At 43.4% G+C, this 27,978-nt stretch overlaps 1 long non-coding RNA gene across 1 annotated transcript; it reads right to left on the bottom strand.

Annotated features, from left to right (window-relative positions):
- Window positions 1-171: 171 nt before the first annotated feature.
- On the bottom strand, window positions 172-14,217 carry LOC129830928 (uncharacterized). The gene is made up of 3 exons (XR_008755654.1): window positions 9,654-14,217; window positions 3,977-9,464; window positions 172-1,267 (listed from the first exon to the last, which is right to left on the bottom strand). It is a non-coding gene; the product is annotated as an uncharacterized LOC129830928 (long non-coding RNA).
- Between the last annotated feature and the right edge of the window lie 13,761 nt (window positions 14,218-27,978).

Here is a 27,978-nt window from a genome sequence, read left to right as displayed (position 1 = left end):
AATTAGCAGTAGTTCTGTCTTTTGTTATTTTTCATCTTTCTTTTTATCATGGTCTTACACAATGTTTTTACGTTACACTGATGTCTTGTGCTTATTATCTGAATTGGGGAAGAATGTAGGATTAGAAAAGAAATCTCTATAAAATATATAGACTTTATTTATCACCTTTCATAGAAAACATAGTAGCCAAAAGCACTTCTGAAATGAGCACTTACTGAACAATGTAAAATGACAAGCAAGATACAGAGTAATACATACAAATATTAAAGTGTGCATCTTTGATCTACAGCACTTTAATTAGCCAGTAGTGCTGACTATGGGATTGATGGCAAACATTTCTTACAGTAAAAAAAATTATAATACAATCATTGCAAAGAAAAACTATCATTTGAATCTGATATTTTTTGTAGACAGAGACCCAGACCAGACTAACAATGTTTTACATTCTTATATTATGTTTACGGAGTCAACTAGAATGAAAACAAATAGTGAAAATGAGGAAAAACACATTTTAATGTGACTTATAAAGAGGTATACAAAAGAAAACCTTTCAAAGCAATAGGGGTATACACATATAGGGGTATACTTAATTTAACTTGTAAGGCAAACAATTTAAATAGGATACATCAAATGTTATATTTGTGAAAAATAGCAAAATGCCTTATTATATCCTCCTGGTAGGTGGAGGCCGAAACACTTTGTCGGCATTATAGGACACAAGACCAAACTCTTTCAATCTGTTTGACAAGGTTTTTATTGCCTTTTTTTTTATTCCCGTACGATCTCTTACCCTTCTGAGCCGTTCGTCTTCATTCCCGAGTAATTTGCTCAGGCTCTCCACCTCAGCACAATTACCATAGATGTTGTTGCCAGTCGGAGGATCTGCGTGCTCGAGCTTGAAGAGCTCACGGCAGGGTTTACAAGGTGGCTTTTCTGTATGGATGCTATCCACACTAAAAGCTCTGCATCTCACTGGCCTTATAAATGTTACAGGTGTTTTTTCCATAACAGCAAGTGACACATAATGGTGCCATGTGTGTACACAAGATGAGGCAATCAGGATCTTTCGTTCCTTGTACCCAGTGCTGGACAAAGATGCCCCATAGTAATGAAACATCGGTTTATGTTGGTCATCAGTGTAGTAGGAGACGCATATTGTTGCCGCGATCAAGTTGTGATCACCAACCAAACCCAATCTTGTGATGAGATTGGACAGATGGTTTTTGATATCATCTTCTGTGTCATCTTCTGTCCTTAGGGTGACAACCTGCAAACATATGACTATCAAAATTAAAATACTAACTTTGGTTGCTTTGACCAGTTCTTTTGTGTAGTAAATTAAAGTATAAGAAGTCACTGCTCTTGGTTGAAGAAATTCCATTTGGTATGGAACCCATTTTCAAACAGAGCAAAACAAATCCCTGTTGTAAAGAGCACATGAGAAATAAGCATATTTATTTTACCAAGTCAGTTAAATGAGAACTCATTCTCATCTACAGCAATAATCTGGGGAATAGTTGAGAAAGATTGAATGAGCCAATGTTAGGAATTGGGGTAGTTCAGTGTTAGGCCATAGCAAGACAGCACACTACGGCAGAGTTCCAAGCTGAATACATTGCTGACTCCTGCCAGATCTCACAACGCCTGGATATGTATTTATCATATCAACTAACCACATCATATCATAAATTAATCTGATGTCCCATTGCACAATCGATGACGTGACACAACCATTGGTTGATGTGATGATGAGATGCAATGTCTGCAAGGTAGAGCACGACCTACTACTTCCACACCCCATCCCTAGGTGGCAGCAGCAACTGGTGCAGGTGCTGGGTTCTGCTATTGAGGCCTGATAAGCATGTGATTGCTATCAGTTGTGAGCCTTGCAACATTTTATATGTGTGAATACTTTTGTTTGAGCATGCCTTTGTGTTTTCCTTTTTTTAGAAATCATTATTTTGGGCACCGCCATTTTGGACTCTAACCTGCTTGGACTGGCCGACTAAGAGAGTCAAGACTGAGCTCTCTTATAGACACACGCATCCAACACCTAGGGCCTCATATATCAAAGGTATATGTGCACAAAAATGCTGTAAACCTTGCGTGGACCAGTTTTCCTGCAAAAGGTTGGTATTTATTCATTTTGAACTTGACGGGAAAGTCTGCTTATCTCCACTCAAATCTCAAACCATATGTATGCACAAATTCTAGTGGTTGATCAACTGTATTGCAAGCAAACATTGTTCTTTTGGGGGAAATTGAGGTGTTAGATTCACAGGAATTATAATAATGGTAGGTTAATAAAAATAGTATAACGGGCCTAATGATTTTTTTTTAAATATGCATTTGCCGTTGGTAAGGAAACCATGCAGCAGCATGTCACCTAATATCTTTATTTTACATGTATTATACAGGCCGAAATCATAATCATATTGCAGGGCATGTCTCTCCTTTTCTGACATGACTGGTTTATTAACGCTACACAACACATTTTAGGCTACAATTGCTCATTTAATATCCATGCTCGAAAGTAAATAGACTGGTAGCCTATTTAAAATATTTGACAGTATGAGTAGGTTACAGTATTGCTGTGCAATATGAGGCAGGAGATAGAAACACAATCATGTATTGATGAACAAAATATTGAACAACAATTCATGTTTTGCATAGAAGTGTGGGCAGTAGACAGCATTTACTTTTAAATTGTTCAATAGACAATCTTGCAGAATGCACGGCCAGTGTTTGGCACTTGCAGCATGCATTTTTTGTTTAAAGTCACTGCAACAGATTAACACATTCTGCCCACCCCACTACAGAAATGTGATCAGCTTTGCCATTGCGCTTTTTTTGTTAACATAAAATGTGAATGGAGGGTGTTTTCCAGGCGGGTTGTAACGCTCATTCACAAGCGCAGCAATATAGTTTGGCTCTGATTTATCAATGAAATGCATATACTGTATGTTGTGCATACATAGAATAGATTAGAATCTATTCTATTCATAGAATCTACGTGTTAATCCAGAATTAAATGAGAGATTTACGCAGGTTTCAGAAATGAATTGAGAATGCCTCATAAATTCCAATTACATTCTTAAATTTGAATTGAATGTGAATTAGTAAACAGGATACATAATTTCAATTCAAATTTGAATGAAAGGAAATAGAATTGATTTCAGTGAAATTCAAATGCCTCCTCTATTCTATCTTAGGTGTAGTCTATAGATATACACATGTTGTACATAAAATATACAACATATCATTATATACATGCATATAAGATATTGATGAAACTATTGATTAAAATTAATGATCAAGGAAAACAAAACCTGTATGCAAATATACAAAGTTATTATATTTAATTAATTATTAACATTTTGTTAAATACGGGGAAGATACGGAAGGACTATCTGGACTATCCAAATTAACTCTCATGTTCTATGATAGTGGAATTTCCTTTGAATTGCACTGAAATAATTATGCTTCCTGTCACTCAAATTCAAATTCTACATCCGGTGGGGTGTGGCTAATTTAATTAGAATTTCACTCATGAGTTGAATGGGAGTCAATTCCAAACTTCTGAAGTGAGCCCAATCCTGATATGCTTACTTCTTACATCAATGCACACATTCAGACAGACTGGACAGGTGGTTTCGTAACACAATTGGAAGCTGGAATGATTAGGTGGTCATGATGGTATAACTAGTTTGGGAATTTAACCAGAAACCAGGGTTAAAACATATATTCTTGTGATAGGTGTCAGGAGATCTTTAGTGACAACAGAGTCGGGGACATTTGGATCTCCATTACACCAGCATAAAGAGTGCCCCCTACTGGCCTTCCAGCAAGGATCGACCAGGCCCAACCCCGCCTATCTTCAGAGACAAGCCAGCAATGAGATGCAGGGTGGTAGGTCTGTTGGCAGTGTAAGTCCATTTACTTAGTTTTTAAGAACCTTAAGTTAAGAAACACTAACCATATCTAGTAGACAGGAGAAGGGTGTCCGACGAGGCAGTTCCGTGCTGTAACTCGCCAGTGGTCTCGGAAACACTTCCCTCACTCTCTCCAGCATCCCGCTTGACAAGATCATTTCCGGAGAGCACTTTCGTACATGTATGTTACCTAGGAAAAAGATGCTATGAAGCATCTTGAAAACACAAAGTTAATTAATAATTAATTAATTAATTATAACCCCAAATGTTTTCGTGGACACTGCTGTGTTAAAGGCCCATTGCAGCTGTTTTTATATCAATACAAAATCATGTCTGTGTAACAGTTAAGTACCTTACTGTAATAGTTTTTCATTCAAATTGACAAAAATAACTTTTTAGCAAAAAGCTATTACTGTTGACTCACATGCATTAACATTTGAATTCTTAAAGACATGGGTGGGGCTGCGGCTTAGGAGGGTGTGAATGACACTGAATAGGCGTACACAAACAAGAGCTCTCGAACAAGTGTGAAAACCTTTCAAGAGCATTTTTACTACTTGTTTCCTTTAGTGTGGGATAACAACTTTATTTATTTTCAAAGCAACATAATATCCCATGTTTCCTCCAACTACAGTGTATGATATCCATTATGAAGGTCTGAGTCCGTACTTTTAAAGCGTAAAAGGGATAGTGGTCATTTTGGCAATGAGGCCATTTATCTACTTCCCCAGAGTCTGATGAACTCGTGAATACCATTTTTGTGTATCTCTGTTCCCATAGACTACCAGTCATTGCGCTAACACTAGTTAACAATTGTGCTTACGCTAGTTAGTGACTTCCTTCAATCTGCACATAGATACATACAATTTATTGTTACCCACTTGTTCATCTGACTTTGGGGAAGTAGATAGAGAAATTCGATCACAATTAACATGCAATACATACCTCTTCTGCTAATGTTATGATGTGCAAATTTCTGTTTTTTGCACAAAATTCCACCACTTTGCAAATTATTTTTGCTGCATTTCCTTGGAAACCGTCCTCACTTTGAAATTCTTCTGCCCTGCGATAGTCAACATCATATTCAGAAAATTCCCATCTGATCATTCTTGATTCGACCACTTTGTCATTTTATGAAAGCATTACTCTGTGGGAAAATCTCTTAATTCAATGATTTCTCTTAATTAAACAAGTTACAAGATCATGAACTTATTAGCCTGTTTGATTTTTGTAACAAGATGCTTCTGTCTAACAGCTAATGACAACTTTTCAGATAACTGGTTATTTTCATTTGATCATATTAAAAGATAGTTGTTCAATGCTAATATAACATTTTACAATGTCATCTGTACATTTTCAAAATTATACATATATCGTGTGAAAACTTTAAGCAGCTTACCTTTCCAAAAACCTCTGCAAGTGCAACAGAAAAGATGATGACCTTTATTACAACAAATTGTAATTTACATTAAATTAAACTTCTAATTATCACAACTCAACCAGATAAATAAGATTCTTACTGTATCAGCCATGTTCTCTGCGAGGATTGACGTGTGTAGCCTGCCACAAAGTTGATGTGAACTGTCAAGTGTATAATAATCACATGACACCATGTAGGAGTGGTTGTCCACAAGGTTGGCAACATATTGCACGAGCTGAATTTCCTTAGCTGAAGCCCCACCCACATGGCCAGAGATTCCACTCCCCACGTTTCGCAGGTATGAATTTTAGTCCCTCACTAGAGGGGAAGTAAGAATACAAGCAGTATTTCTGACATCAAGGAGAGAAAATGATAAGGGCTCTCAGTGCAAAAAAACTAAATGCGACAGTGGTGTAATACATAATTCAAATCTCCAAACATTGTTAGTGTTATTATAATATAATGACTTTTTAATCTAACAGTCCGTCATAATTGAGTATGACAGATTTTTTTACTTTTCTGCCATATGCACTTTAGTGAACTTTAAGTTCCAGCTAACCGAAATGGTACACTATTCGATTCCCACCAGGGGTTTACTTGAGATCAGGGGTGGGAGAGGTTCATCAAATGTGATAAAAAATAGATATTTTAAAGTTAACAGAAATACTTATTTGTATAGCACCTTACATACACAAAAACCTGCTTTACAAAGAGCACTTTACAAAGAAAAGATTCCTGGAGGATCCTTTAGGGGTTCCTTCCATTGCTACACCAGGGGAAACCCTGAATGTGCCTCCAGGAACCTTTTTATTAAGGTTCTCTGCATGTCAAGTATTGAATTTCAAGCACAGATTATACTACAAAGACCAGGGAGCTTTTTCAAAAGCTTCATAAAGAAGGTCAGTGATTAGTAGATGGGTAACAATATCAAATCAGACATTGAATATCTCTTTAAGCATGGTATAGTTAATAATTATACTGTAGATTATATATTAAACCACCCAGACACATCAAAGATAGTCATCCTGCTGAACTGAGCTGCAGGACAGGAATGAAACTGCTCAGGGATGTTACCATGAGGCCATTGGTGACAACAGCTACATAGTTTAATGGCTGTGATGGAAGAAAACTGAGGATGGACCAACAACATTGTAGTGACTCTCAATAATAAACTAAATGACAGTGAAAATAATACAAATATACAGAATATAAATATTCCAAAACATGCAACAAGGCCCTAAAGTAATACCGTAATTTCCGGACTATAAGCCGCTACTTTTTTCCCACGCTATGAACCTTGCGCTTTATACAATGACGCGGCTAATTTATGGATTTTTCCCGCTTTCACAAATTCATGCCGCCAAAAAACTGAGCACCGTCACATAATGTGATGTAAATCGAGGGCGCTCAAACTTCCATCATTCTGATTACGGTAGTCATTTTGTCACCCTCATCATGGCAAAGACACGGAGAAATGCATATGATGCAGCTTTCAATTTGAAGGCGATCGATCTGGCTGTTGGAAAAGGAAATAGTGCTGCTGCACGGGAGCCTTAATGAGTCGATGATAAGACGTTGGAAACAGCAGCGTGAGAAACTGACTTAGTGCAAAAAGACAACAACATTTTTCAGAGGAAAGAAAAGCAGATGGCCCGAATTAGAAAATGAGGCTTGGATGAGTTTGCCTCCGGATGAAAGTGAGGAGAGCACAATGAAAACGATCCAACATCGGATGAAGCAATTCTGAGGCTATTCAACTCCGACACCAAAGGAGATGACTTCAGTGGTTTCAGTGCACAGGAGGAAGATAGTGACCAAGGACTTTCTTGGTAGGCTATTGTTTACTGCTATTTAAAAAAAGAAAATGTTACAAGCCTGTTTCGTTAAAGCCTATTTATTTTTGTTACAAGCCGTGTTTCGTTAAAGCCTATTTATTTTTGTTACAAGCCGTGTTTCGTTTAAAGGCTGTGTAAAGTTCATTTGTTTCAATGTACCGGTAGGCACCTGTGGCTTATAGACACGTGCGGCTTATTTATGTACAAAATAAATAAAAAAATTAAATTCAGTGGGTGCGGCTTATATTCAGGTGCGCTTAATAGTCCAGCAATTACGGTACTCAACAACAAAAAAACACAGCAAAGGAATAGACTTTTTGGGCTAAATGCAAAGCCTTACAGTGCATTCAGACCCATTGACCTTTTCCATATTGTTATGTTACAGCCTTATTGTAAAATGGATTAAAACATTTTTACCCCCTCATCAACCTACACACAATACCCCATAATGATAAAGCGAAAACAGGTTTGGCCGTTTCTCCAATTCATCTTTGCAGATCCTCTCAAGTTCTGTCAGGATGGATGGGGAGCTTTGCTGCACAGCTATTTTCGGGTCTCTCCATAGATCGGGTTCAAGGACATTCAGAGGCCTGTCCCGAAGCCACTCCTTTGTTGTCTTGGCTGTGTGCTTAGGGTCGTTATCCTGTTGGAAGGTGAACATTTGCTCCAGTCTGAGGTCCTGAGCGCTCTAGAGCAGGTTTTCACCAATGATCTCTCTGTACTTTGCTCCCTTCATCTTTCCCTCAATCCGGACTAGTCTCCCAGTCGCTGCCGCTGAAAAACATCCCCACAGCAGACCTGTGCCTCGCTCATCATGCTTCACCATAGGGATGGTGCCAGGTTTCCTCCAGACATGAAGCCTGGCATTTAGACCAGAGAGTCTTGTTTCTCATCGTCTGAGAGTCCTTTAGGTGACTTTTGGCAAACTCTAAGCGGGCTGTCATGTGCCTTTTACTGAGGAGTAGCTTCTGTCTGGCCACTCTACCATAAAGGCCTGATTGGTAGAGTGCTGCAGAGATGGTTGTCCTTCTGGTTCTCCCATCTCCACAGAGGAACTCTGGAGCTCTATCAGAGTGACCATCGGGTTCTTCGTTACCTCCCTGACCAAGGCCCTTCTCCCTCGGTTGCTCAGTTTGGCCGGGTGGCCAGCTCTAGGTAGAGTCTTGGTGGTTCCAAACTTCTGATGGTGGCCACTGTGTTCTTGGGGACCATCAATGCTGCAGATATTTTTTGGTACACTTCCCCAGACCTGTGCCTCGCTCTACGGACAATTCTTTCGACCTCATGGCTTGGTTTTTGCTCTGACATGCACTGTCAACTTTGGGACCTTATATAGACAGCTGTGTGCCTTTCCAAATCATGTCCAATCAATTGAATTTACCACAGGTGGACTCCAATCAAGCTTTCGAAACAGGATGCACTTGAGCTCAATTTCGAGTCTCATAACAAAGGGTCTGAATACAACATATGTAAATAAGATGTTTCTGTTTTTATTTGTATTACATTTGCTAAAATTTCTTAACCTGTTTTTGCTTTGTCATTAAATGGTATTGTGTGTAGATTGATGAGGACATTGTTTTATTTAATCCATTTTAGAATAATGCTGTAACGTAAAAAAATGTGACAAAAGTCAAGGGGCCTGAATACTTTCATAATGCACTGTATTATTTGGGCAAATCCAACACAACACATCACTGAGTAACTGCCTCCTTAATTTCAAACATGGTGGCTGCATTATGGTATGGGTATGCTTGACATGGGAAAATACTGGGGAGTTTTTCAGTATAAAAAGAAACAGGAAACAGACAAAATCCTACAGGAAAACCTGCTTCAGTCAAATCAGATGTTATTTGTCACATGTGCCAAATACAACAGGTGTAGCCCTTAACCAACAATGCAGAGTAAAATAAAATATTTGCTAAAAAAATTAAGTAACATTATAAGTTAGTTTAGGTAATTGAGGTAATATGTGCCTGTAGGTAGGGGTAAAGTGACTATGCATTAATTATAAACATTAAGTAACAGCAGCATGAACAAAGGGGTCAATGCAAATAGATACCAGCATACTGATGAGCATTATATATAATTTGCAATATAAATATATGCAAAAGGTGCATGAAGAGTGCAATAGATAAACATTTTGGTTACTCAACATCATTAGTGTCATAGGGAACACCTATCTTATATCAAAGAGGATAAACACAGTTGATCACAATTAGAACGCAGCTTCTTTTTGGAGTGTTCTACTGTAGCTCTTTCACACTGCTTCTCTGGCATCTGTTGAGAATACATTTGCCAATATGAGGAATGAATCCATAAGAATGACAAAATAATGTCTAAGTAGAGCTTGTCACATTGAATTCGCCCTGAATAAAACCTTTTCATTGTTGTTTATGCTTGATTTAAACTAATAACACATTTATAAAATGATTTACAATTAAGGTGCAAAGTATAACAAAAATTAACCTTTTTTTTCCTGCATGATCTGCGTTGGATGATTTCAAGGTTTTTCAGAAATTCTTCTTCTGTTGACTTCAGGAAACACTTATGTGCATCCTCTTTTTTCTGCATCTCATCACTGTCACGTTCAACATCAGACCATTCTTCTGGTGTCTGAAAAAGTGCATTTAAATAGTTGTTACATTAGTGGCCTGTCCTTTGTGGTTTAGCCACTAAACCTCTACTTTCAAATAATTGTCTGAAAACATCCCTCTTGAAACTTAATTATAAGGTAGACACATACATCGCTAATCAGTTTTGATCTTACCATGTCTGCAAAACACTGGCCACGGTAGAAGGTTTTGATTCCTGGGTAATTCAGCCCTGATTCAAACAGATTTTCCATACTCTTTGCAACCAGATGAAGACACTCTGTCTCGTAAGCATACACCTTCCAGTCCTCACCTACCAAAATCAACAGTTGCCCACTCTCTGCCTCGCACTCATCAAAACCATCTATTACACCAATCACTACCATCTTCACTTCCTCTTTAAGGTAGAATTTGCTCAACTCTTCTATTTCTTTCTTGTTTCCTTTGTAAACAGTGTCGTCTTGGTGCCCAATCTTCAACGTGTACTTTTTGTCAAGTGAAATCCTTTTATTACAATGTGCTGTCACTTTGTCTGAAACACATCTAAACAAATCTATTGAAAACACAAAAATGCAACATTAGTACACAATGTAATATGTCATATGCGTGTTATTTCACTTATCTTCAACAAGAGCAAGATCATTACAATTTCTCAGAAGCCTGAACAACATACCTAATAGCCATCACCCTCCACAAATTCCAACCAAAAGCAGCTCATAGATTATGTTAACACAAGGTATGTGGACACCTGCTCGTCGAACATCTCATTCCAAAATTATGGGCATTAATATGGAGTTGGTCCCCCCTTTGCTGCTCTAACAGGCTCCACTCTTCTGGGAAGGCTTTCCACTAGAAGGTGGAATATTGCTGAGGGGATTTCCATTCAGCCACAAGAGCATTAGTGAGGTTCGGTACTGATGCTGGGTGATTAGGCCTTGCTCACAGTCGGAGTTCCAATTCATCCCAAAGGTGTTCGATGTGGTTGAGGTTAGGGCTCTGTGTAGGCCAGTCAAGTTCTTCTCCATCACTGGAACTAAGGGGCCTAGCCCAAACCATGAAAAACAGTCCCAGACCATTATTCTAACCTTTATTAAACCTTGATTTATCTGTCAGACTGCCAGATGGTGAAGCGTGATTCATCAGTCCAGAGAACGCGTTTCCACTGCTCCAAAGTCCAATGGCGGCGAGCTTTACACAGCTCTAGCCGATGTTTGGCATTGCGCATGGTGTTCTTAGGCTTGCGTGCGGCTGCTCGGCCATGGAAACCCATTTCATGAAGCTCTCAAAGAACAGTCTTATGCTGACGTTGCTTCCAGAGGCAGTTTGGAACTCGGTAGTGAGTGTTGCAACCAAGGACTAGCGATTGGAAAATGCTACAGCACTCGGAGGTCACGTTCTGTGAGCTTGTGTGGCCTACCACACAGTGGCTGAGCCGTTGTTGCTCCTAGATGTTTCCACTTCACAATAACAGCACTTACAGTTGACCGGGGCAGCTTTAGCAGAGCAGAAATTTGACAAACAGACTTGTTGTCATATGACGGTGCCACATTGAAATTCACTGAGCTCTTCAGTACAGGCCATTCTACTGCCAATATTTGTCTATGGAGATTGCATGACTGCATGCTCGGTTTCATACACCTGTCAGCAAAAGGTATGGCTGAAATAGCTGAATCCAATCATTTGAAGGGGTGTCCACATACTTAGTGTAGCTGTGGTGAATGATGTAACCTTGCTGCCTTATCAGTCTTTGATTTTGTATCTTGGATTTTGCACAACAACTTGCATATTTGCACTTCTTATCATATTGCACTTATTCTAGGCTATATGTACTGTATATACTGTGCCTTAGAAAGTATTCACACCAATTGACTTATTCATTTTTGTTTTGTTTTTATGTTTATCATAAGTTCCAAAGAGTAAAAATGTCCCTCAGTCGAGTAGTGAATTTCAAGCACAGATTCAACCACAAAGAACAGGGAGGTTTTCGATTTTAAGAAAGGCATTGATGTTTATGGTTAGGTACACATTGGAGCAACGATACGCACCGCATCGATTATATGCAACGCAGGACACGCTAGATAAACTAGTAATATCATCAACCATGTGTAGTTAACTAGTGATTATGACAGTGGCGTGCCGTGGGCCTGGGGCCTGGGCCTTCAGTGAGGTACTACACAGTCCCACCCGAATTAATCCACCTCTTATTACCATCATTATGATGCCATGGCTCTAGACACTATACATTTAGACAGAAACGCAGTATAACCAGGCGTTGCGTCACCTTGAAATTGACAAATTGAAACATGACACAATCAATGAGTCTTTTCAATATTTCCCTTCACCTTTTCATTGTGCAGCTCCGTTGCCCTGCGCGCTTGTTCTTTGAGCTGTAGATCCACTCCGGTGTCCCCAAAAGTTTTCAAAAGCACCATTGCTTGTTAGTGCCCAGCCGTACTTTGGTGTCTCGTTGATGGCTTGGTTAGACAACTCAAGTTTGCAAAGCCAGTGTGGCTCCAAACACCAAATCGATCACTTGCAAATAATAGGCATTCCCAGCAGTACAGTTTGCAGTGCTTCTCGGAGCCAAGGAGCCTGTGAGCCATTGACAAAACTCGTAGTTGAAACTTTGAAAGTGGCGAGCGAACGAAGCCCTTTCCCGCCTGTGACAGGCTTTGTGGCGTCGGGCGACCTCTCCTTACAATGTCTAACTTTTCTTGAAAAGTTAGTCTTGAGAATGGCGTTATAATTATATCCTCAATCAAATCGATATCTTCTCCTCCTTCCTCCATTGTGGGTTGAAAAAACAGCTTAGTAGTACGCGAATTAATTCGTTTATCAAATTCAGTTTCCTAGATCTCCATAGGACCTGCCTCTCAATATTGGTAATCCAATCAAAAGACGTGCACGCACTACGCCTGCTAGCTGGCTCCTGTGTAACACTGGAGCCAGCCAGCAGGCGTACAATAGCCAACTCTAAAGCTGATTGGTTGACACTAAATTTTCATTTCCATTCACTATAAGCTACAAGCGCCCGCACTGTTGATTCTGAAGGCCTGAGGGCAGATTTTAGACCCCTGGCAACACATGATGGCAGAATATGATTGGATAAAAGATCTAACACAAAGACCAGCCCTCCAAATCTCAACCTGGGGCTGGAAGCAGTGCAACCAAGAGGAAAGCTATGAAATGAAGAGTATAACTCTTACTCTGGGGAATAATTTAATACATATTTGTGGGAAAATATATTTTAAAAAAAATTATATTCTGATGATGTTTAGGCCAGCAGAGAAGGCCTTGCAGGCCCTGACGGCCCACCACTGGATTATGATTGATTGATTGTTTTTTTAAAGATAAGTTTAATGCTAGCTAGCAACTTACCTTGGCTTACTGCATTCGCGTAACAGGCAGGCTCCTCGTGGAGTGGAATGTAATCAGGTGGTAAGAGCGTTGGACTAGTTAACTGTAAGGTTGCAAGATTGAATCCCCCGAGCTGACAAGGTAAAAATCTGTCGTTCTGCCCCTGAACGAGACAGTTAACCCACCGTTCCTAGGCCGTCATTGAAAATAAGAATGTGTTCTTAACTGACTTGCCTAGTTAAATAAAGATGAAATAAAAGGTGTAATTTTTTTTTTTTTTAAATCGGCCAAATCGGTGTCCAAAAATACTGATTTCCAATTGTTATGAAATCTTGAAATTGGCCATTCTGATTAATCGGTCAACCACTAACCTGGATTGCACGATATTTGCCCATTGTTATTTTTAAAGGTCTTCAAGCTCTGTGAAGTTGGTTGTTGATCATTGCTAGACAGCAATTTTCAAGTCTTGCCCTAGATTTTCAAGCAGACTTAAGTGAAAACTGTAACTAGGCCACTCAAGAACATTCAATGCCGTATTGGTAAGCAACGCAGTATAGATTCGACCTTGGAAAGCAGACAGAACCAGGTATTTCTCTATGACTATTTTGCCTGTGCTTAGCTCTATTCCGTTTTTTTTTTCTTTAAAAAAAACTCCCTAGACCTTGCTGATGACAATCATACCTATAACATCATGAGTGGTACTCAGTAATGTGTTGTATTGGATTTGCGCCAAACGTAATACTTTCTGTATAGGCTTCCTTTTCAATCTGTCATTTAAGTTAATATTGTGGAGTAACTTCAATGTTGTTGGTCAATCTTCAGTTTTCTCCTATCAAAGCCATTAAACTCTCTAATTTTTAAATCACCATTGGCCTCATCGTGAAATCCCTGAGAGGGTTCCTTCCTCTCCAGCAACTTAGTTAGGAAGGACGCCTGTATTTTTGTAGTGACTGGGTGTATTGATACACCATCCGAAGCCTAATTAATAACTTCACCTTGCTCAAAGGGATATTCAGTGTCTGCTTTTTTTTTTTTTTTTTTTTTTTTTAACACATATAGCAATTGGTGACCTTCTTTGCGAGGGATTCAATACACAGAAGTATATATATATATATTTTTTTTTTCTTCTTTTTTCTTTTTTTTCCCATTTTCTCCCCAATTTTCGTGGAATCCAATCGCTAGTAATTACTACCTTGTCTCATCGCTACGACTCCCGTACGGGCTCGGGAGAGACAAAGGTCGAAAGCCATGCGTCCTCCGAAGCACAACCCAACCAGCCGTACTGCTTCTTAACACAGCGCGCCTCCAACCCGGAAGCCAGCCGCACCAATGTGTCGGAGGAAGCACCGTGTACCTGGCTCCCTTGGTTGGCGCGCACTGCGCCCGGCCCGCCACAGGAGTCGCTGGAGCGCGATGAGACATGGATATCCCTACCGGCCAAACCCTCCCTACCCCGGACGACGCTATGCCAATTGTGCGTCGCCCCACGGACCTCCCGGTCGCGGCCGGCTGCGACAGAGCCTGGGCGCGAACCCAGAGACTCTGGTGGCGCAGTTAGCACTGCGATGCAGTGCCCTAGACCACTGCGCCACCCGGGAGGCAGAAGTATATATTTTTAAACCTGCATATTTAGCTAAAAGAAATCCAGGTTAGCAGGCAATATTAACCAGGTGAAATTGTGTAACTTCTCTTGCGTTCATTGCACGCAGATTCAGTGTATATGCAACAGTTTGGCCCGCCTAATTTGCCAGAATTTTACGTAATTATGACATAACATTGAAGGATGTGCAATGTAACAGGAATATTTAGACTTAGGGATGCCTCCCGTTAGATAAAATACGGAACGGTTCTGCATTTCACTGAAAGAATAAACGTTTTGTTTTCGAGATGATAGTTTCCGGATTCGACCATATTAATGACCTAAGGCTCGTATTTCTGTGTGTTATTATGTTATAATTAAGTCTATGATTTGATAGAGCAGTCTGACTGTGCGATGGTAGGCACCAGCAGGCTCATAAGCATTCATTCAAACAGCACTTTTGTGCGTTTTGCCAGCAGCTCTGCTGTTTATGACTTCAAGCCTATCAACTCCTGAGATTAGAGTGGTGTAACCGATGTGAAATGGCTAGCTAGTTAGCGGGGTGCGCACTAGTAGCGTTTCAAACGTCACTCGCTCTGAGACTTGGAGTGGTTGTTCCCCTTGCTCTGCAAGGGCCGCGGCTTTTGTGGAGCGATGGGTAACGCTGCTTTCGAGGGTGGCTGTTGTCGTTGTGTTCCTTCCTTCGAGCCCAGGTAGGAGCGAGGAGAGGGACGGAAGCTATAGTGTTACACTGGCAATACTAAAGTGCCTATAAGAACATCCAATAGTCAAAGGTTAATGAAATACAAATGGTATAGAGAGAAATAGTCCTATAATAATAATTTCTATAATAACTATAACCTAAAACTTCTTACCTGGGAATATTGAAGACTCATGTTAAAAGGAACCACCAGCTTTCATATCTTCTCATGTTCTGAGCAAGGAACTTAAACGTTAGCTTTCTTACATGGCACATATTGCACTTTTACTTTCTTCTCCAACACATTGTTTTTGCATTATTTAAACCAAATTGAACATGTTTCATTATTTTTTTGAGGCTAAATTGATTTTATTGATGTATTATATTAAGTTAAAATAAGTGTTCATTCAGTATTGTTGTAATTGTCATGATCCCGAATACATAAAAAACAAACAAAAAACACAACATCCGATTAATCGGTATCTGCTGTTTTGGTCCTCCAATAATCGGTATCTGCTGTTTTGGTCCTCCAATCGATATCTGCTGTTTTGGTCCTCCAATAATCGGTATCTGCTGTTTTGGTCCTCCAATAATCGGTATCGGCGTTGAAAAATCATAATCGGTCGACCTCTAATCCAGGTGTACAAAGCTCTTACAGAGTATTTTGTGTAGATCGTTGACAAAAAACTACAATGAAATCCATTTGAATCCCACTTTTTAACACAACAAACTGTGGAAAAAGTCAAGGGGTGTGAATACTTTCTGAAGGCTCTGTATGTTGTATCATATGGTTTTATGTTGTGTGTTTTTATAAAACAAATTTAGCCTTCACTCAAATTGCCCATCGGGGACAGTAAAGATGTTCTGGTTAGGTCAAGAAGAAATTTCCGGGGAAACTACAAAGTGTGAAAACTATCGATCATTGGATAATGTTGGAACAATCTTTCTCTGAAGTATGAACAACAAACATCTTATGTGTAACTCATCACCTTCCACAATTACAAAGATCATTAGACTAAGATGGCTTCAGGTATGAATAGGCAGTAGTACCTTTAATCTGGCATTGTAGGAAAGCATTCATAATAATCCCCGTGGTGCTGTTTGAGAGGAATAACCAAACAATTAGACAATATGGAACAATAGCATTTTGGTTTAGAATACATCTTCTGTCATACAGTACCAGGCCAGCCATAAAAACATTTCATTGTAATGAAACTTAAAGCTACAGTCTGGCATTCTATAAAATAAAAATAATAAAAAGAAAATCAACAACCAAACACTTAGACAAGCAACTGATGGATGGGGTTTGATTATCTATTTAAAAAAAATATTGCCTAGTCAGGACATTATTACCATTCCAGCTGGCTGATAGGCATTATTAGGTAGGTAATGTTAAGCGCAGCACAGAGAATTTTCGACCAACCTTTACTAGGGGATACTTCCTCAATTCACAACATGGAAGGCAACACGTTTTCTCAAATTCCATGTGTAGTTGCATGAGGTTTGTTTGAATTTAGAAAAAAATTATACTTCTTCCAAATGCTGACCTCTGACGTCGCCTACTAAGAAAATGGAAAAGTGACTTTTAAACTGTAAAGTAATGAGTGAGAAAATCATGGGACATATAGTCTTTTGTTGCATGCTATTTTATGTCAATCAAGGTTAGGTTTAGGGTTAGAAAAATGGTGACCATTACAGCTATAGGTGCATTGTGTTACAAATCAAGGTTAGGATTTAGGGTTATGGCTAAAATAGGTTATACCTAGGGTTAAGGCAAAAAAAAGTATGGGTAAATAGCTCTTGGTTCTTCTTGTGGCCTTTTGTGGGTACTACATAACTCATTCGTGACACTTGTTAGGTTCATAATCTGAGGTAGCAACTGCGTCAGATCTACAGATCAAGGAGCTAGACCTTTACATTTGGTTTGCAACTCAGTGAACATGCGCAGCATTCGCACAATTTGATACGAAAAAAACGATTTCGACGCATATAAAATTACCCAGCAGCCATTGAGAAACAACAATTCGTAAAAGTTATTTCTTAATTTTTTATTTATTTTTTAAATGGCTGTTTAAATCGGCCACATCTTGACAAAGAGGAGAGGGACATGCATTTTGTTCAGGTTTACACCTTTTCTGAAAAAAAATATGGTTAACCATGACCATAAAAGGGTTAACGGCTATAGCCATCGTTTACATTCAGGTTAACAGCAACCCATGCGAACAGTTATATTGTGCATAAAGTAGCCGTAACATGTTACGAATAAATTACATGAGGTAATCCTCCTGGTTCTAGAGAGCAGGTCTCAGTGCCAACAATAGCAAAGCCGGCATTGCTTGATGTATACGGTGCCACGATCGTCTTCGTGAGAGAGAGTGGACCAAGGCGCAGCGTGTGCAAAATACATCTCTTTTATTTTAGAGAAGGGAAAAAACGAAAACAAAACAACAAACGATCGTGAAGCTAAAGACGTAAGTGCAACCACAAGCTACAAACGTACAACATAGACAACTACCCACAAAAGCCTACTGCCTATGGCAGCCTTAAATATGGCTCCCAATCAGAGACAATGAATGACAGCTGTCTCTGATTGAGAACCAATCTAGGCAGCCATAGACATAACTAGACAACTATACTGTCACGCCCTGGCCTTAGTATTCTTTGTTTTCTTTATTATTTTAGTTAGGTCAGGGTGTGACATGGGGAATGTTTGTGTTTTGTTGGTTTTGGGTGTTTTTTATGGTAAAGGGGTTGTTGTATAGTATATGGGTTTGTGTGGAGTACATGTGTCTAGTGTTGTCTATGTATGTTTAGTGGTCTAGGAGAGTCTATGGTTACCTGAATGAGTTCCCAATTAGAGACAGCTGATTTCGGTTGTCTCTGATTGGGAGCCTTATTTAGGGTAGCCATAGGCTCTCATTGGTTGTGGGTAATTGTCTATGTAGAACGTTTGTAGCCTGTGTGTGTATGTGCACAACGTTTATTAGCTTCACGATCGTTTGTTGTTTTTTTGTTAGTTTGTATTAAGTGTTTCGTGTTTATTTTTCGTCATCTTTATAATAAAAGAAGATGGCTTATTTTCCAAGTGCTGCGTTTTGGTCCGTCAATCCTCCACATGATCGTGACAGAATTACCCACCATTATAGGACCAAGCGGCATGGAAAGCGGCAACAGGACCTACCTACACAAGATTCATGGACATGGGAGGAGATACTGGATGGTAAGGGGCCGTGGGCTCAACCGGGAGAATATCGCCTTCCTCGTGAAGAGCTGGAGGCAGCTAAAGCCGAGAGGAGGCGATATGAGGAGGCAGCACGGAGACAAGGCTGGAAACCCAGTCCTGTGCGTCCTGTTGCTGCTCCCCGCACTAGCCCTGAGATGCGTGTCCCCAGCCCGGTGCTACCAGTCCCGGCACCACGCACCAGGCCTACAGTGCGCCTCAGCCGGCAGGAGTCTGCCGTCTGCACAGCGATGACTGAACTGCCCGTCTGCCAAGCGCCATCTGAGCCATCCGTCTCCCCAGCGCCATCTGAGCCATCCGTCTCCCCAGCGCCATCTGAGCCATCCGTCTGCCATGAGCCTGCAAAGCCGCCCGTCTGCCATGAGCCTGCAAAGCCGCCCGTCTGCCATGAGCCCACTGAGCCGTCCGCCAGACAGGAGCCGCTAGAGCCGCCAGCCAGACAGGAGCCGCTAGAGCCGTCCGTCAGACAGGATCTGCCAGAGCCGCCAACCAGACAGGATCTGCCAGAGCCGCCAACCAGACAGGATCTGCCAGAGCCGCCAACCAGACAGGATCTGCCAGAGCCACCAATCAGACAGGAGCAGCCAGATCAGTCAGCCAGCCATGAGCAGCCAGATCCGTCAGCCAGCCATGAGCAGCCAGATCCGTCAGCCAGCCATGAGCAGCCAGATCCGTCAGCTAGCCATGAGCAGCCAGATCCGTCAGCTAGCCATGAGCAGCCAGATCCGTCAGCTAGCCATGAGCAGCCAGATCCGTCAGCTAGCCATGAGCAGCCAGATCCGTCAGCTAGCCATGAGCAGCCAGATCCGTCAGTTAGCCATGAGCAGCCAGATCCGTCAGCTAGCCATGAGCAGCCAGATCCGTCAGCTAGCCATGAGCAGCCAGATCCGTCAGCTAGCCATGAGCAGCCAGATCCGTCAGCTAGCCATGAGCAGCCAGATCCGTCAGCCAGCCATGAGCAGCCAGATCCGTCAGCTAGCCATGAGCAGCCAGATCCGTCAGCCAGCCATGAGCAGCCAGATCCGTCAGCCAGCCATGAGCAGCCAGATCCGTCAGCCAGCCATGAGCAGCCAGATCCGTTAGCCAGCCATGAGCAGCCAGATCCGTTAGCCAGCCATGAGCAGCCAGATCTGTCAGCCAGCCATGGGCCGTCCCTCAGTCCGGAGCTGCAGTCCCTCAGTCCGGAGCTGCCATTCCTCAGTCCGGAGCTGCCATTCCTCAGTCCGGAGCTGCCCCTTACCCTGGTGCTGCCCCTTACCCTGGTGCTGCCCCTTACCCTGGTGCTGCCCCTTACCCTGGTGCTGCCCCTGACCCTGGTACTGCCCCTTACCCTGGTACTGACCCTGGTACTGCCCCTGACCCTGGTACTGCCCCTTAGTCCGGAGCTGCCCCTTAATGCAATGGGGTTAATGTGGAGAGGGGTCATTTTGAAGAAGCTAAGGAGGTGGTTAGGGACTGTGGTGACGTGGGGACCACGACCAGAGCCGGAGCCGCCACCGTGGATGGAAGCCCACCCAGACCCTCCCCTAGACTGTGTAATGGTGCGCCCGGAGTTCGCACCTTAAGGGGGGGGTTATGTCACGCCCTGGCCTTAGTATTCTTTGTTTTCTTTATTATTTTAGTTAGGTCAGGGTGTGACATGGGGAATGTTTGTGTTTTGTTGGTTTTGGGTGTTTTTTATGGTAAAGGGGTTGTTGTATAGTATATGGGTTTGTGTGGAGTACATGTGTCTAGTGTTGTCTATGTATGTTTAGTGGTCTAGGAGAGTCTATGGTTACCTGAATGAGTTCCCAATTAGAGACAGCTGATTTCGGTTGTCTCTGATTGGGAGCCTTATTTAGGGTAGCCATAGGCTCTCATTGGTTGTGGGTAATTGTCTATGTAGAACGTTTGTAGCCTGTGTGTGTATGTGCACAACGTTTATTAGCTTCACGATCGTTTGTTGTTTTTTTGTTAGTTTGTATTAAGTGTTTCGTGTTTATTTTTCATCATCTTTATAATAAAAGAAGATGGCTTATTTTCCAAGTGCTGCGTTTTGGTCCGTCAATCCTCCACATGATCGTGACATATACTCTACTCTGCCCCATACACATACAACACCCGTAGACACTACAAAACACATACATTCCCCATGTCACACCCTGACCTAACTAAAAAACATAAAGAAAACAAAGAATACTAAGGCCATGGCGTGACAGTAACCCCCCCCCCCCCCCCCCCAAAGGTGCGGACTCCGACCGCACAACCTGAAATAGAAAGAGGAGGGTACGGGGTGGGCCCCATCATGGCGGCGGCTCGGGTGCGGGATGTGGCCCCCACTCCACCATTGTCAATACCCGCTTTGGTAGCCTCCTCCAAATGGCCACCCTCCAAATTAACCTCACCGGACTAAGGGGCAGCACCGGACTAAGGGGCAGCACCGGACTGAGGGGCAGCTCCGGACTGAGGGGCAGCTCCGGACTGAGGGGCAGCACCTGGCTGGCTGGCGGATCCTGGCTGGCTGGCGGATCCTGGCTGGCTGGCTCTGGCGGATCCTGGCTGGCTGGCTCTGGCGGATCCTGGCTGGATGATGGCTCAATGCTGGATGACGGCTCTGGCTGGTCATGGCTCGCTGACGGCTCTGGCTGGTCATGGCTCGCTGACGGCTCTGGCTGGTCATGGCTCGCTGACGGCTCTGGCTGGTCATGGCTCGCTGACGGCTCTGGCTGGTCATGGCTCGCTGACGGCTCTGGCTGGTCATGGCTCGCTGACGGCTGGCTGGTCATGGCTCGCTGACGGCTCTGGCTGGTCATGGCTCGCTGACGGCTCTGGCTGGTCATGGCTCGCTGACGGCTCTGGCTGGTCATGGCTCGCTGACGGCTCTGGCTGGTCATGGCTCGCTGACGGCTCTGGCTGGCCATGGCTCGCTGACGGCTCTGGCTGGTCATGGCTCGCTGACGACTCTGGCTGGTCATGGCTCGCTGACGACTCTGGCTGGTTATGGCTGGCTGACGGCTCTGGCTGGTCATGGCTGGCGGACGGCTCTGGCTGGTCATGGCTGGCGGACGGCTCTGGCTGGTCATGGCTGGCGGACGGCTCTGGCTGGTCATGGCTGGCGGAAGGCTCTGGCTGATCCTGTCTGGCGGAAGGCTCTGGCTGATCCTGTCTGGCGGAAGGCTCTAGCGGCTCCTGTCTGGCGGACGGCTCTGAAGGCTCATGGCAGACGGGCGGCTTTGCAGGCTCATGGCAGACAGGCGGCTTTGAAGGCTCAGTACAGACGGGCAGTTCATGCTGCGCTTGGCAGACGGACAATTCAGACGGCGTTCGGCAGACGGGCAGTTCAGGCGCCGTTGGGCAGACGGGCAGTTCAGGCGCCGTTGGGCAGACGGGCAGTTCAGGCGCCGCTGGGCAGACGGCAGACTCTGGCCGGCTGAGACGCACTGTAGGCCTGGTGCGTGGTACCGGAACTGGAGGTACCGGGCTAAAGACACGCACCTTCAGGCTAGTGCGGGGAACAACAACAGGGCACACTGGACTCTCAAGACGTACTATAGGCCTGGTGCGTGGTACCGGCACTGGTGGTACCGGGCTGAGGGTACGCACATCAGGGCGAGTACGGGGCGAAGGAACAGTGCGTACAGGGCTCTGGAGACGCACAGGAGGCTTGATGCGTGGTGCCGGAACTGGAGGCACTGGGCTGGATACACGCACCACAGGGAGAGTGCGTGGAGGAGGAACAGGGCTCTGGAGACGCACTGGAAGCCTGGTGCGTGGTGTAGGCACTGGTGGTACTGGGCTGGAGCGGGGAGGTGGCGCCGGAAATACCGGACCGTGCAGGCGTACTGGCTCCCTTGAGCACTGAGCCTGCCCAACCTTACCTGGTTGTATACTCCCCGTTGCCCGACCAGTGCGGGGAGGTGGAATAACCCGCACCGGGCTATGTAGGCGAACCGGGGACACCATGCGTAAGGCTGGTGCCATGTAAGCCGGCCCGAGGAGACGCACTGGTGGCCAGATACGTTGGGCCGGCTTCATGACATCCATCTCAATGCTCAATCTAGCCCAGCCGATACGTGGAGCTGGAATGTACCGAACCGGGCTATGCACGCGTACAGGAGACACCATGCGCTCTACTGCGTAACACGGTGTCTGCCCGTACTCTCGCTCTCCACGGTAAGTACAGGGAGTAGGCGCAGGTCTCCTACCTGACTTCGCCACTCTCCCTTTTAGCCCCCCCCCCCCAAGAAATTTTTGGGGTTTACCTTGCTAGTAGTTTACCCTCATAACTCCGGTTCCTCTCTCCGGTTGCCTCTGCTCTCCTAATCGCCTCCAGCTGTTCCCATGGGAGGCGATCTCTTCCAGCCAGGATCTCTTCCCATGTGTAGCAACCCTTGCCGTCCAAAACCTCCTCTCATGTCCACGAGTCCTGTTTTTTCCCCCGCTGTTGCTGGTTCCTCACACGCTGCTTGATCCATGGTTGGTGTGTAGTTCTGTCACGATCGTCTTCGTGAGAGAGAGTGGACCAAGGCGCAGCGTGTGCAAAATACATCTCTTTTATTTTAGAGAAGGGAAAAAACATGCAACGAACACTATTACAAAACGAAAACAAAACAACAAACGATCGTGAAGCTAAAGACGTAAGTGCAACCACAAGCTACAAACGTACAACATAGACAACTACCCACAAAAGCCTACTGCCTATGGCAGCCTTAAATATGGCTCCCAATCAGAGACAATGAATGACAGCTGTCTCTGATTGAGAACCAATCTAGGCAGCCATAGACATAACTAGACAACTATACTCTACTCTGCCCCATACACATACAACACCCGTAGACACTACAAAACACATACATTCCCCATGTCACACCCTGACCTAACTAAAAAACATAAAGAAAACAAAGAATACTAAGGCCAGGGCGTGACACACGGTGCTCAATAGAGCTAATAGGAGCTGACAGTGTGAAAAATGCGCTGAATTAAATCCTGTTTTTCCGCGATCACTTCAAAATGACGGCAAGCAGCTAATATTATGAAACTGGGCTCCACGGCGGATGCATTGAACTAGTTTTTATCAGAAAAAAGTTTTGTTAAAAATGTAATGTGTCCAGCCTAGACTACTGTAGTTGGCATTAAACAAAGGCTAAACAAACATACCAATTTGACTTGAAGGAACAGAGGGGTGTAGTACAAAGCAGGATCAATTAGTTACCTAGCTAACTTTGATAAACAACCAGAAATAACTACTGATTTTATGGTTCATGTGTTTTTGGTTGTTGATTCAATTATATCATTCCCATTTCAAGGTTATCTTTAACTAGTAGGCTAGTCAAGACTAGTGACATTTCAATAAATGTTCTCTATTTTTATCTACGTTGTCAAATGAGACATCGTTTTGTGACTCACCTGTTCATTCTGACAGAATATAGTCTTCCTCTTGAATAGACCCATTGATCTGCGTCCTTCAACCAAAGGACCTTTATTTTATATCCTGCAATTCCTGCCTGCTGAATGTTTCCCTTCCTTGTTTACTGCTCCTCCTCATTTGCAAATGTGGAGACATGCAAAAACAGTGTTGCCAACTTAGCGAGTATTCAGACCCCTCTAGCAACACATTTTCAACGACTTTTTCTGGTGTTATTGGAGACTTTTAGAGACTCTGACGTGAAAGCACGTATCGTTCTTACTCTTCTCAATGAGCAGCGGGTGCTGCCGTGGGCCCCACCCCCGTCCCAAAGCACTCACAGGCAGTCCAGTCCTCGCGCAGCAGTCCCTCCCAGCTGCAGTCAGAGCAGGAGATGTTCATCCCTCCACGTCCAGACTGCAAATGAATCGCGCATGCGGGAAGCCGCCGCTATCTGATCCCGCCCTGGTTTGCATTCAGGGCGGGATGTAAATGTAAATGTTCTGTCTAAAATAAATCACTGCATTTGACTCACACAGCCTCAGTCACTTACTCACCTTGTCCATTGTGTGTGTGCCTCTCTGTGACATAAGCTAAACATCTCATCATGTCTCAGTCTAAACTGTACTCTCAAAAATACAGAAAGGAATGGGAATCATACCCTGAATTCAAAGGCTGGTTGAAGCCGTTTAGTGGAGATGATACATGGGCATACTGCCTGTATTATAAGGCTGATTTCTACGCCAAACTTAGTGATGTAAAACAACACATAACTCAAAAACATACTCAAAAGGCAAAGCCTTATAACAGTTCCATCCATAACCAGCTGCCATTTATGGTTGAAAAAATTTACTCTGCAAAAAAGTCTGAGGCCACTATGGCATTAGCTATCGCTGAACACTGTTCCATGCTGGCATGTGATCACATTGGCATCACCAAGTCCAGTATGTAGAGCTGCTTTCTCAGACTCCACTGCTGCTACCCACTTCAAAATGCACAGGACAGAGTGCACAGAAATTATTAATGGTGTTCTAGCACCATACTTTCTGAAAAAGTTGGTCGCAGATGTGGGTGACCAGCGGTACAGCCTCCTCCTCAATGAGTCCACGGATGTAAGTGTTTCTAAGTACCTGGGGGTTGTGATAAGGTACTTTAGTGACACCAAGCAGACAATTGTATCAACATTTATGGGGCTTGTTGAGTTGGAGGGAGGAGATGCCAAATCTATAGCCCGTGCTGTTGTGGCTTTCCTCGGGAAGTGTTGTCTTAAAAAACAGAAGCTCCTGGGGATAGGGACTGACAATGCCTCTGTTATGACGGGATTAACAATGGGGTCCATAAAGTGCTGAAGAAGGAGTATGGCCTCAAATATCTGGTTCTTATTCGCTGTTTGTGCCACTCTCTGCAGCTTGCTGTAAGTCATGCTTCCAATGACACCATCCCACGTAGTGTGGAGTACTTGGTACGAGAGACTTATAACTGGTTTTCAGTGTCTCCAAAGTGCAGGGAGGCCTACAAGGCCATATATGAGGAGACCATCAACTGTGGGGAGAAACCTTTACAGATAACCAAGGTGTGTGCCACACGTTGGCTCTCCATTGAACCCGCGGTTTCATGCATTTTGGACCAGTGGGAGGAGCTTAGGCTGCATTTCGCAGTCACCAAGTCCAGTGAACACTGCTACATGGCTGAGGTGTTATACTCCATGTACAGTGATCCTCAAAACATATTGTATCTGACTTTTTTGACGTCAGTGCTGGGTGAGGTACAGTTGGCCATCAAGGCTTTTGAGGGAGAGCAAGTACATCCTCTTATGCTACTTGACAGCTTGGTTAGCCTAATCAAGTCTGTGAGCAGCAGGGTGCTGAATCCACTGGCAAATGTTGATGTACTCAAATGGCCAATAGATGGATACATCAGTCCCAAACCGTTACCTTTTTGAGTCAAAGGCAGCTGAGCTCCACCTTGCGCCTGAGGATGAAAACAATGTCTGAAAGCGGTGTGTAGTCTTCACCATCTCCCTCACTAATGAGTTGAGGGTGAGACTGCCGGACAACATTGAAGCATTGCAGTACATGTCAGTTTTCAATGTGGAGGAAACTCTAAAGCACAATAAGAGCCCTGGAGAAATAGAAAAAATAGCCAAGCTCCTTGGCTACTCCCCTGCAGAGATAGACAAGATTGTCCAGCAATGGCGTGCCATCCATCTTAGTAAATGGAATGAGACAAAAAACACTCTGGGCTTCTGGAGTGAGATTTGGAAGTTCAAGGATGCAGCTGATATCAACCCGTTTCAAGAACTTGCCATGGCTGCTGTGTCTGTGTTGTCCTTGCCACACTCGGATGCTGAAGTCGAGAGGGTATTCAGCCAGATGAGTGTGGTAAAAAGCAAACTTAGAAATCGGATGTCCTTGCAGACCTTTAACTCCATCCTGTACATTCGATATGGACTGAAGCTGTCTGGTGAGGTTTGCTATGCGCACCAGCTGCCTGATAATGCTTTGCAGCTTTTTGGCACATCAGCTGCTTACTCATTTAAGTTAGCTCCCTCAGTTGCTGAACCTGCCATAGAGAGCCTTGACCAAAATGACGATGACCCACTCTTTTTGTGAGCCAGCACAGCCTGTGTGTGTGTGGAGGGGGGTCTGGGAGAATTAATTTTTTAACCTGAATTAGGGCCCGACTAGTTACCAAAATTTTCTCACATTGCCATTGCCAGGTTTTTCTATTGTCTCTTTTTGGTCCACTTAGATTGTTAATGTAGATCGTATACAAAAAAAATGAAAAAATGTTATGGTTAAAAATGTTAACGTTTTACTGTGACTTGTTGTAGGCTCCTGAGTGGTCCATAAGGTTAAAAACCAAACCAAATTAAGAAAACTAAAAAACAAACAAACTAAAAAAAAACGAAGTAACTCCGCCAGTGTCTCTTTTGCCGGTCCCAAGCGCGGATAAAGGAGGGGGGTTGGAAATTGTGACATAAAAAAAAACAAGAATCGACAGAAGAAAGTTAATTTGTAGTTCTAAACATATTTAGGGTGTTTTTTACTCACTTTTTATCTCTCCCACGAAGTTATTCCTCTCTCCTACAGCGTCCATCACAATTACATGCACATGGCCAATTATGTAAATTCGGTGATGATGTCATTTAGCAACATCTAGCAACTTTTAGGACAGCCAATAGTTACTTTCCTTACTGAGGAGTTGGCAACACTGGCAAAAACTTCCTCGCCAGGGCCGGTGTTGTGCCGAAAATCTCCCCCCTGACAGAATTCTCCCCCCCCCCCTTCTCGTTCTTCATTGCTGCGACTTGCTTGCTAGTTGAGATGTTGCTCTTCACTCCGTTGTCAGTTTAGCCTACATATCACTGATCTTAGTAGCAGAAAGCATTTTTGTCTGCAGTTTTCAATTTGGCTATTTGTATGTGGTGGTTCTAGCTTGAATGGCGCCCTGGACGAACCCCCCCTTCAGCGGCTGTCCATGTCACCCGCACCTAAATCCGCTACTGATTTGTATTAGTCTATAAATAAATCTCTTTGCCTGTCACGTTCTGACCATAGTTCTTGTGTGTTTTACTTGTTTTAGTGTTGGTCATGACGTGAGCTGGGTGGGCATTCTATGTTGTGTGTCTAGTTTGTCTGTTTCTATGTTTGGCCTAATATGGTTCTCAATCAGAGGCAGGTGTTTTGTGTTGTCTCTGATTGGGAATCATATTTAGGTGGCTTGTTTTGTGTTGGGGTTTGTGGATGGTTGTCTTCTGTCTTAGTCCTATCTGGTGCAGAACACAGTCTCGGTTTTCACATTTGTTATTTTGTATAGTGTTCACGTTATCGTTTCTTTGTTTATTAAACATGTTGAACACTAGCCGCGCTGCATTTTGGTCCTCTCCTTCACCAATGGAAGAAAACCGTTACATTGCCAAAATTTGTCATCTCTCCCA

Source organism: Salvelinus fontinalis, chromosome 32 (assembly GCF_029448725.1).
Source record: "Salvelinus fontinalis isolate EN_2023a chromosome 32, ASM2944872v1, whole genome shotgun sequence".
NCBI lineage: Eukaryota > Metazoa > Chordata > Actinopteri > Salmoniformes > Salmonidae > Salvelinus > Salvelinus fontinalis.
Note: the sequence above shows the minus strand (reverse complement) of the source record. Positions and strands in the feature narration are given on the sequence as shown.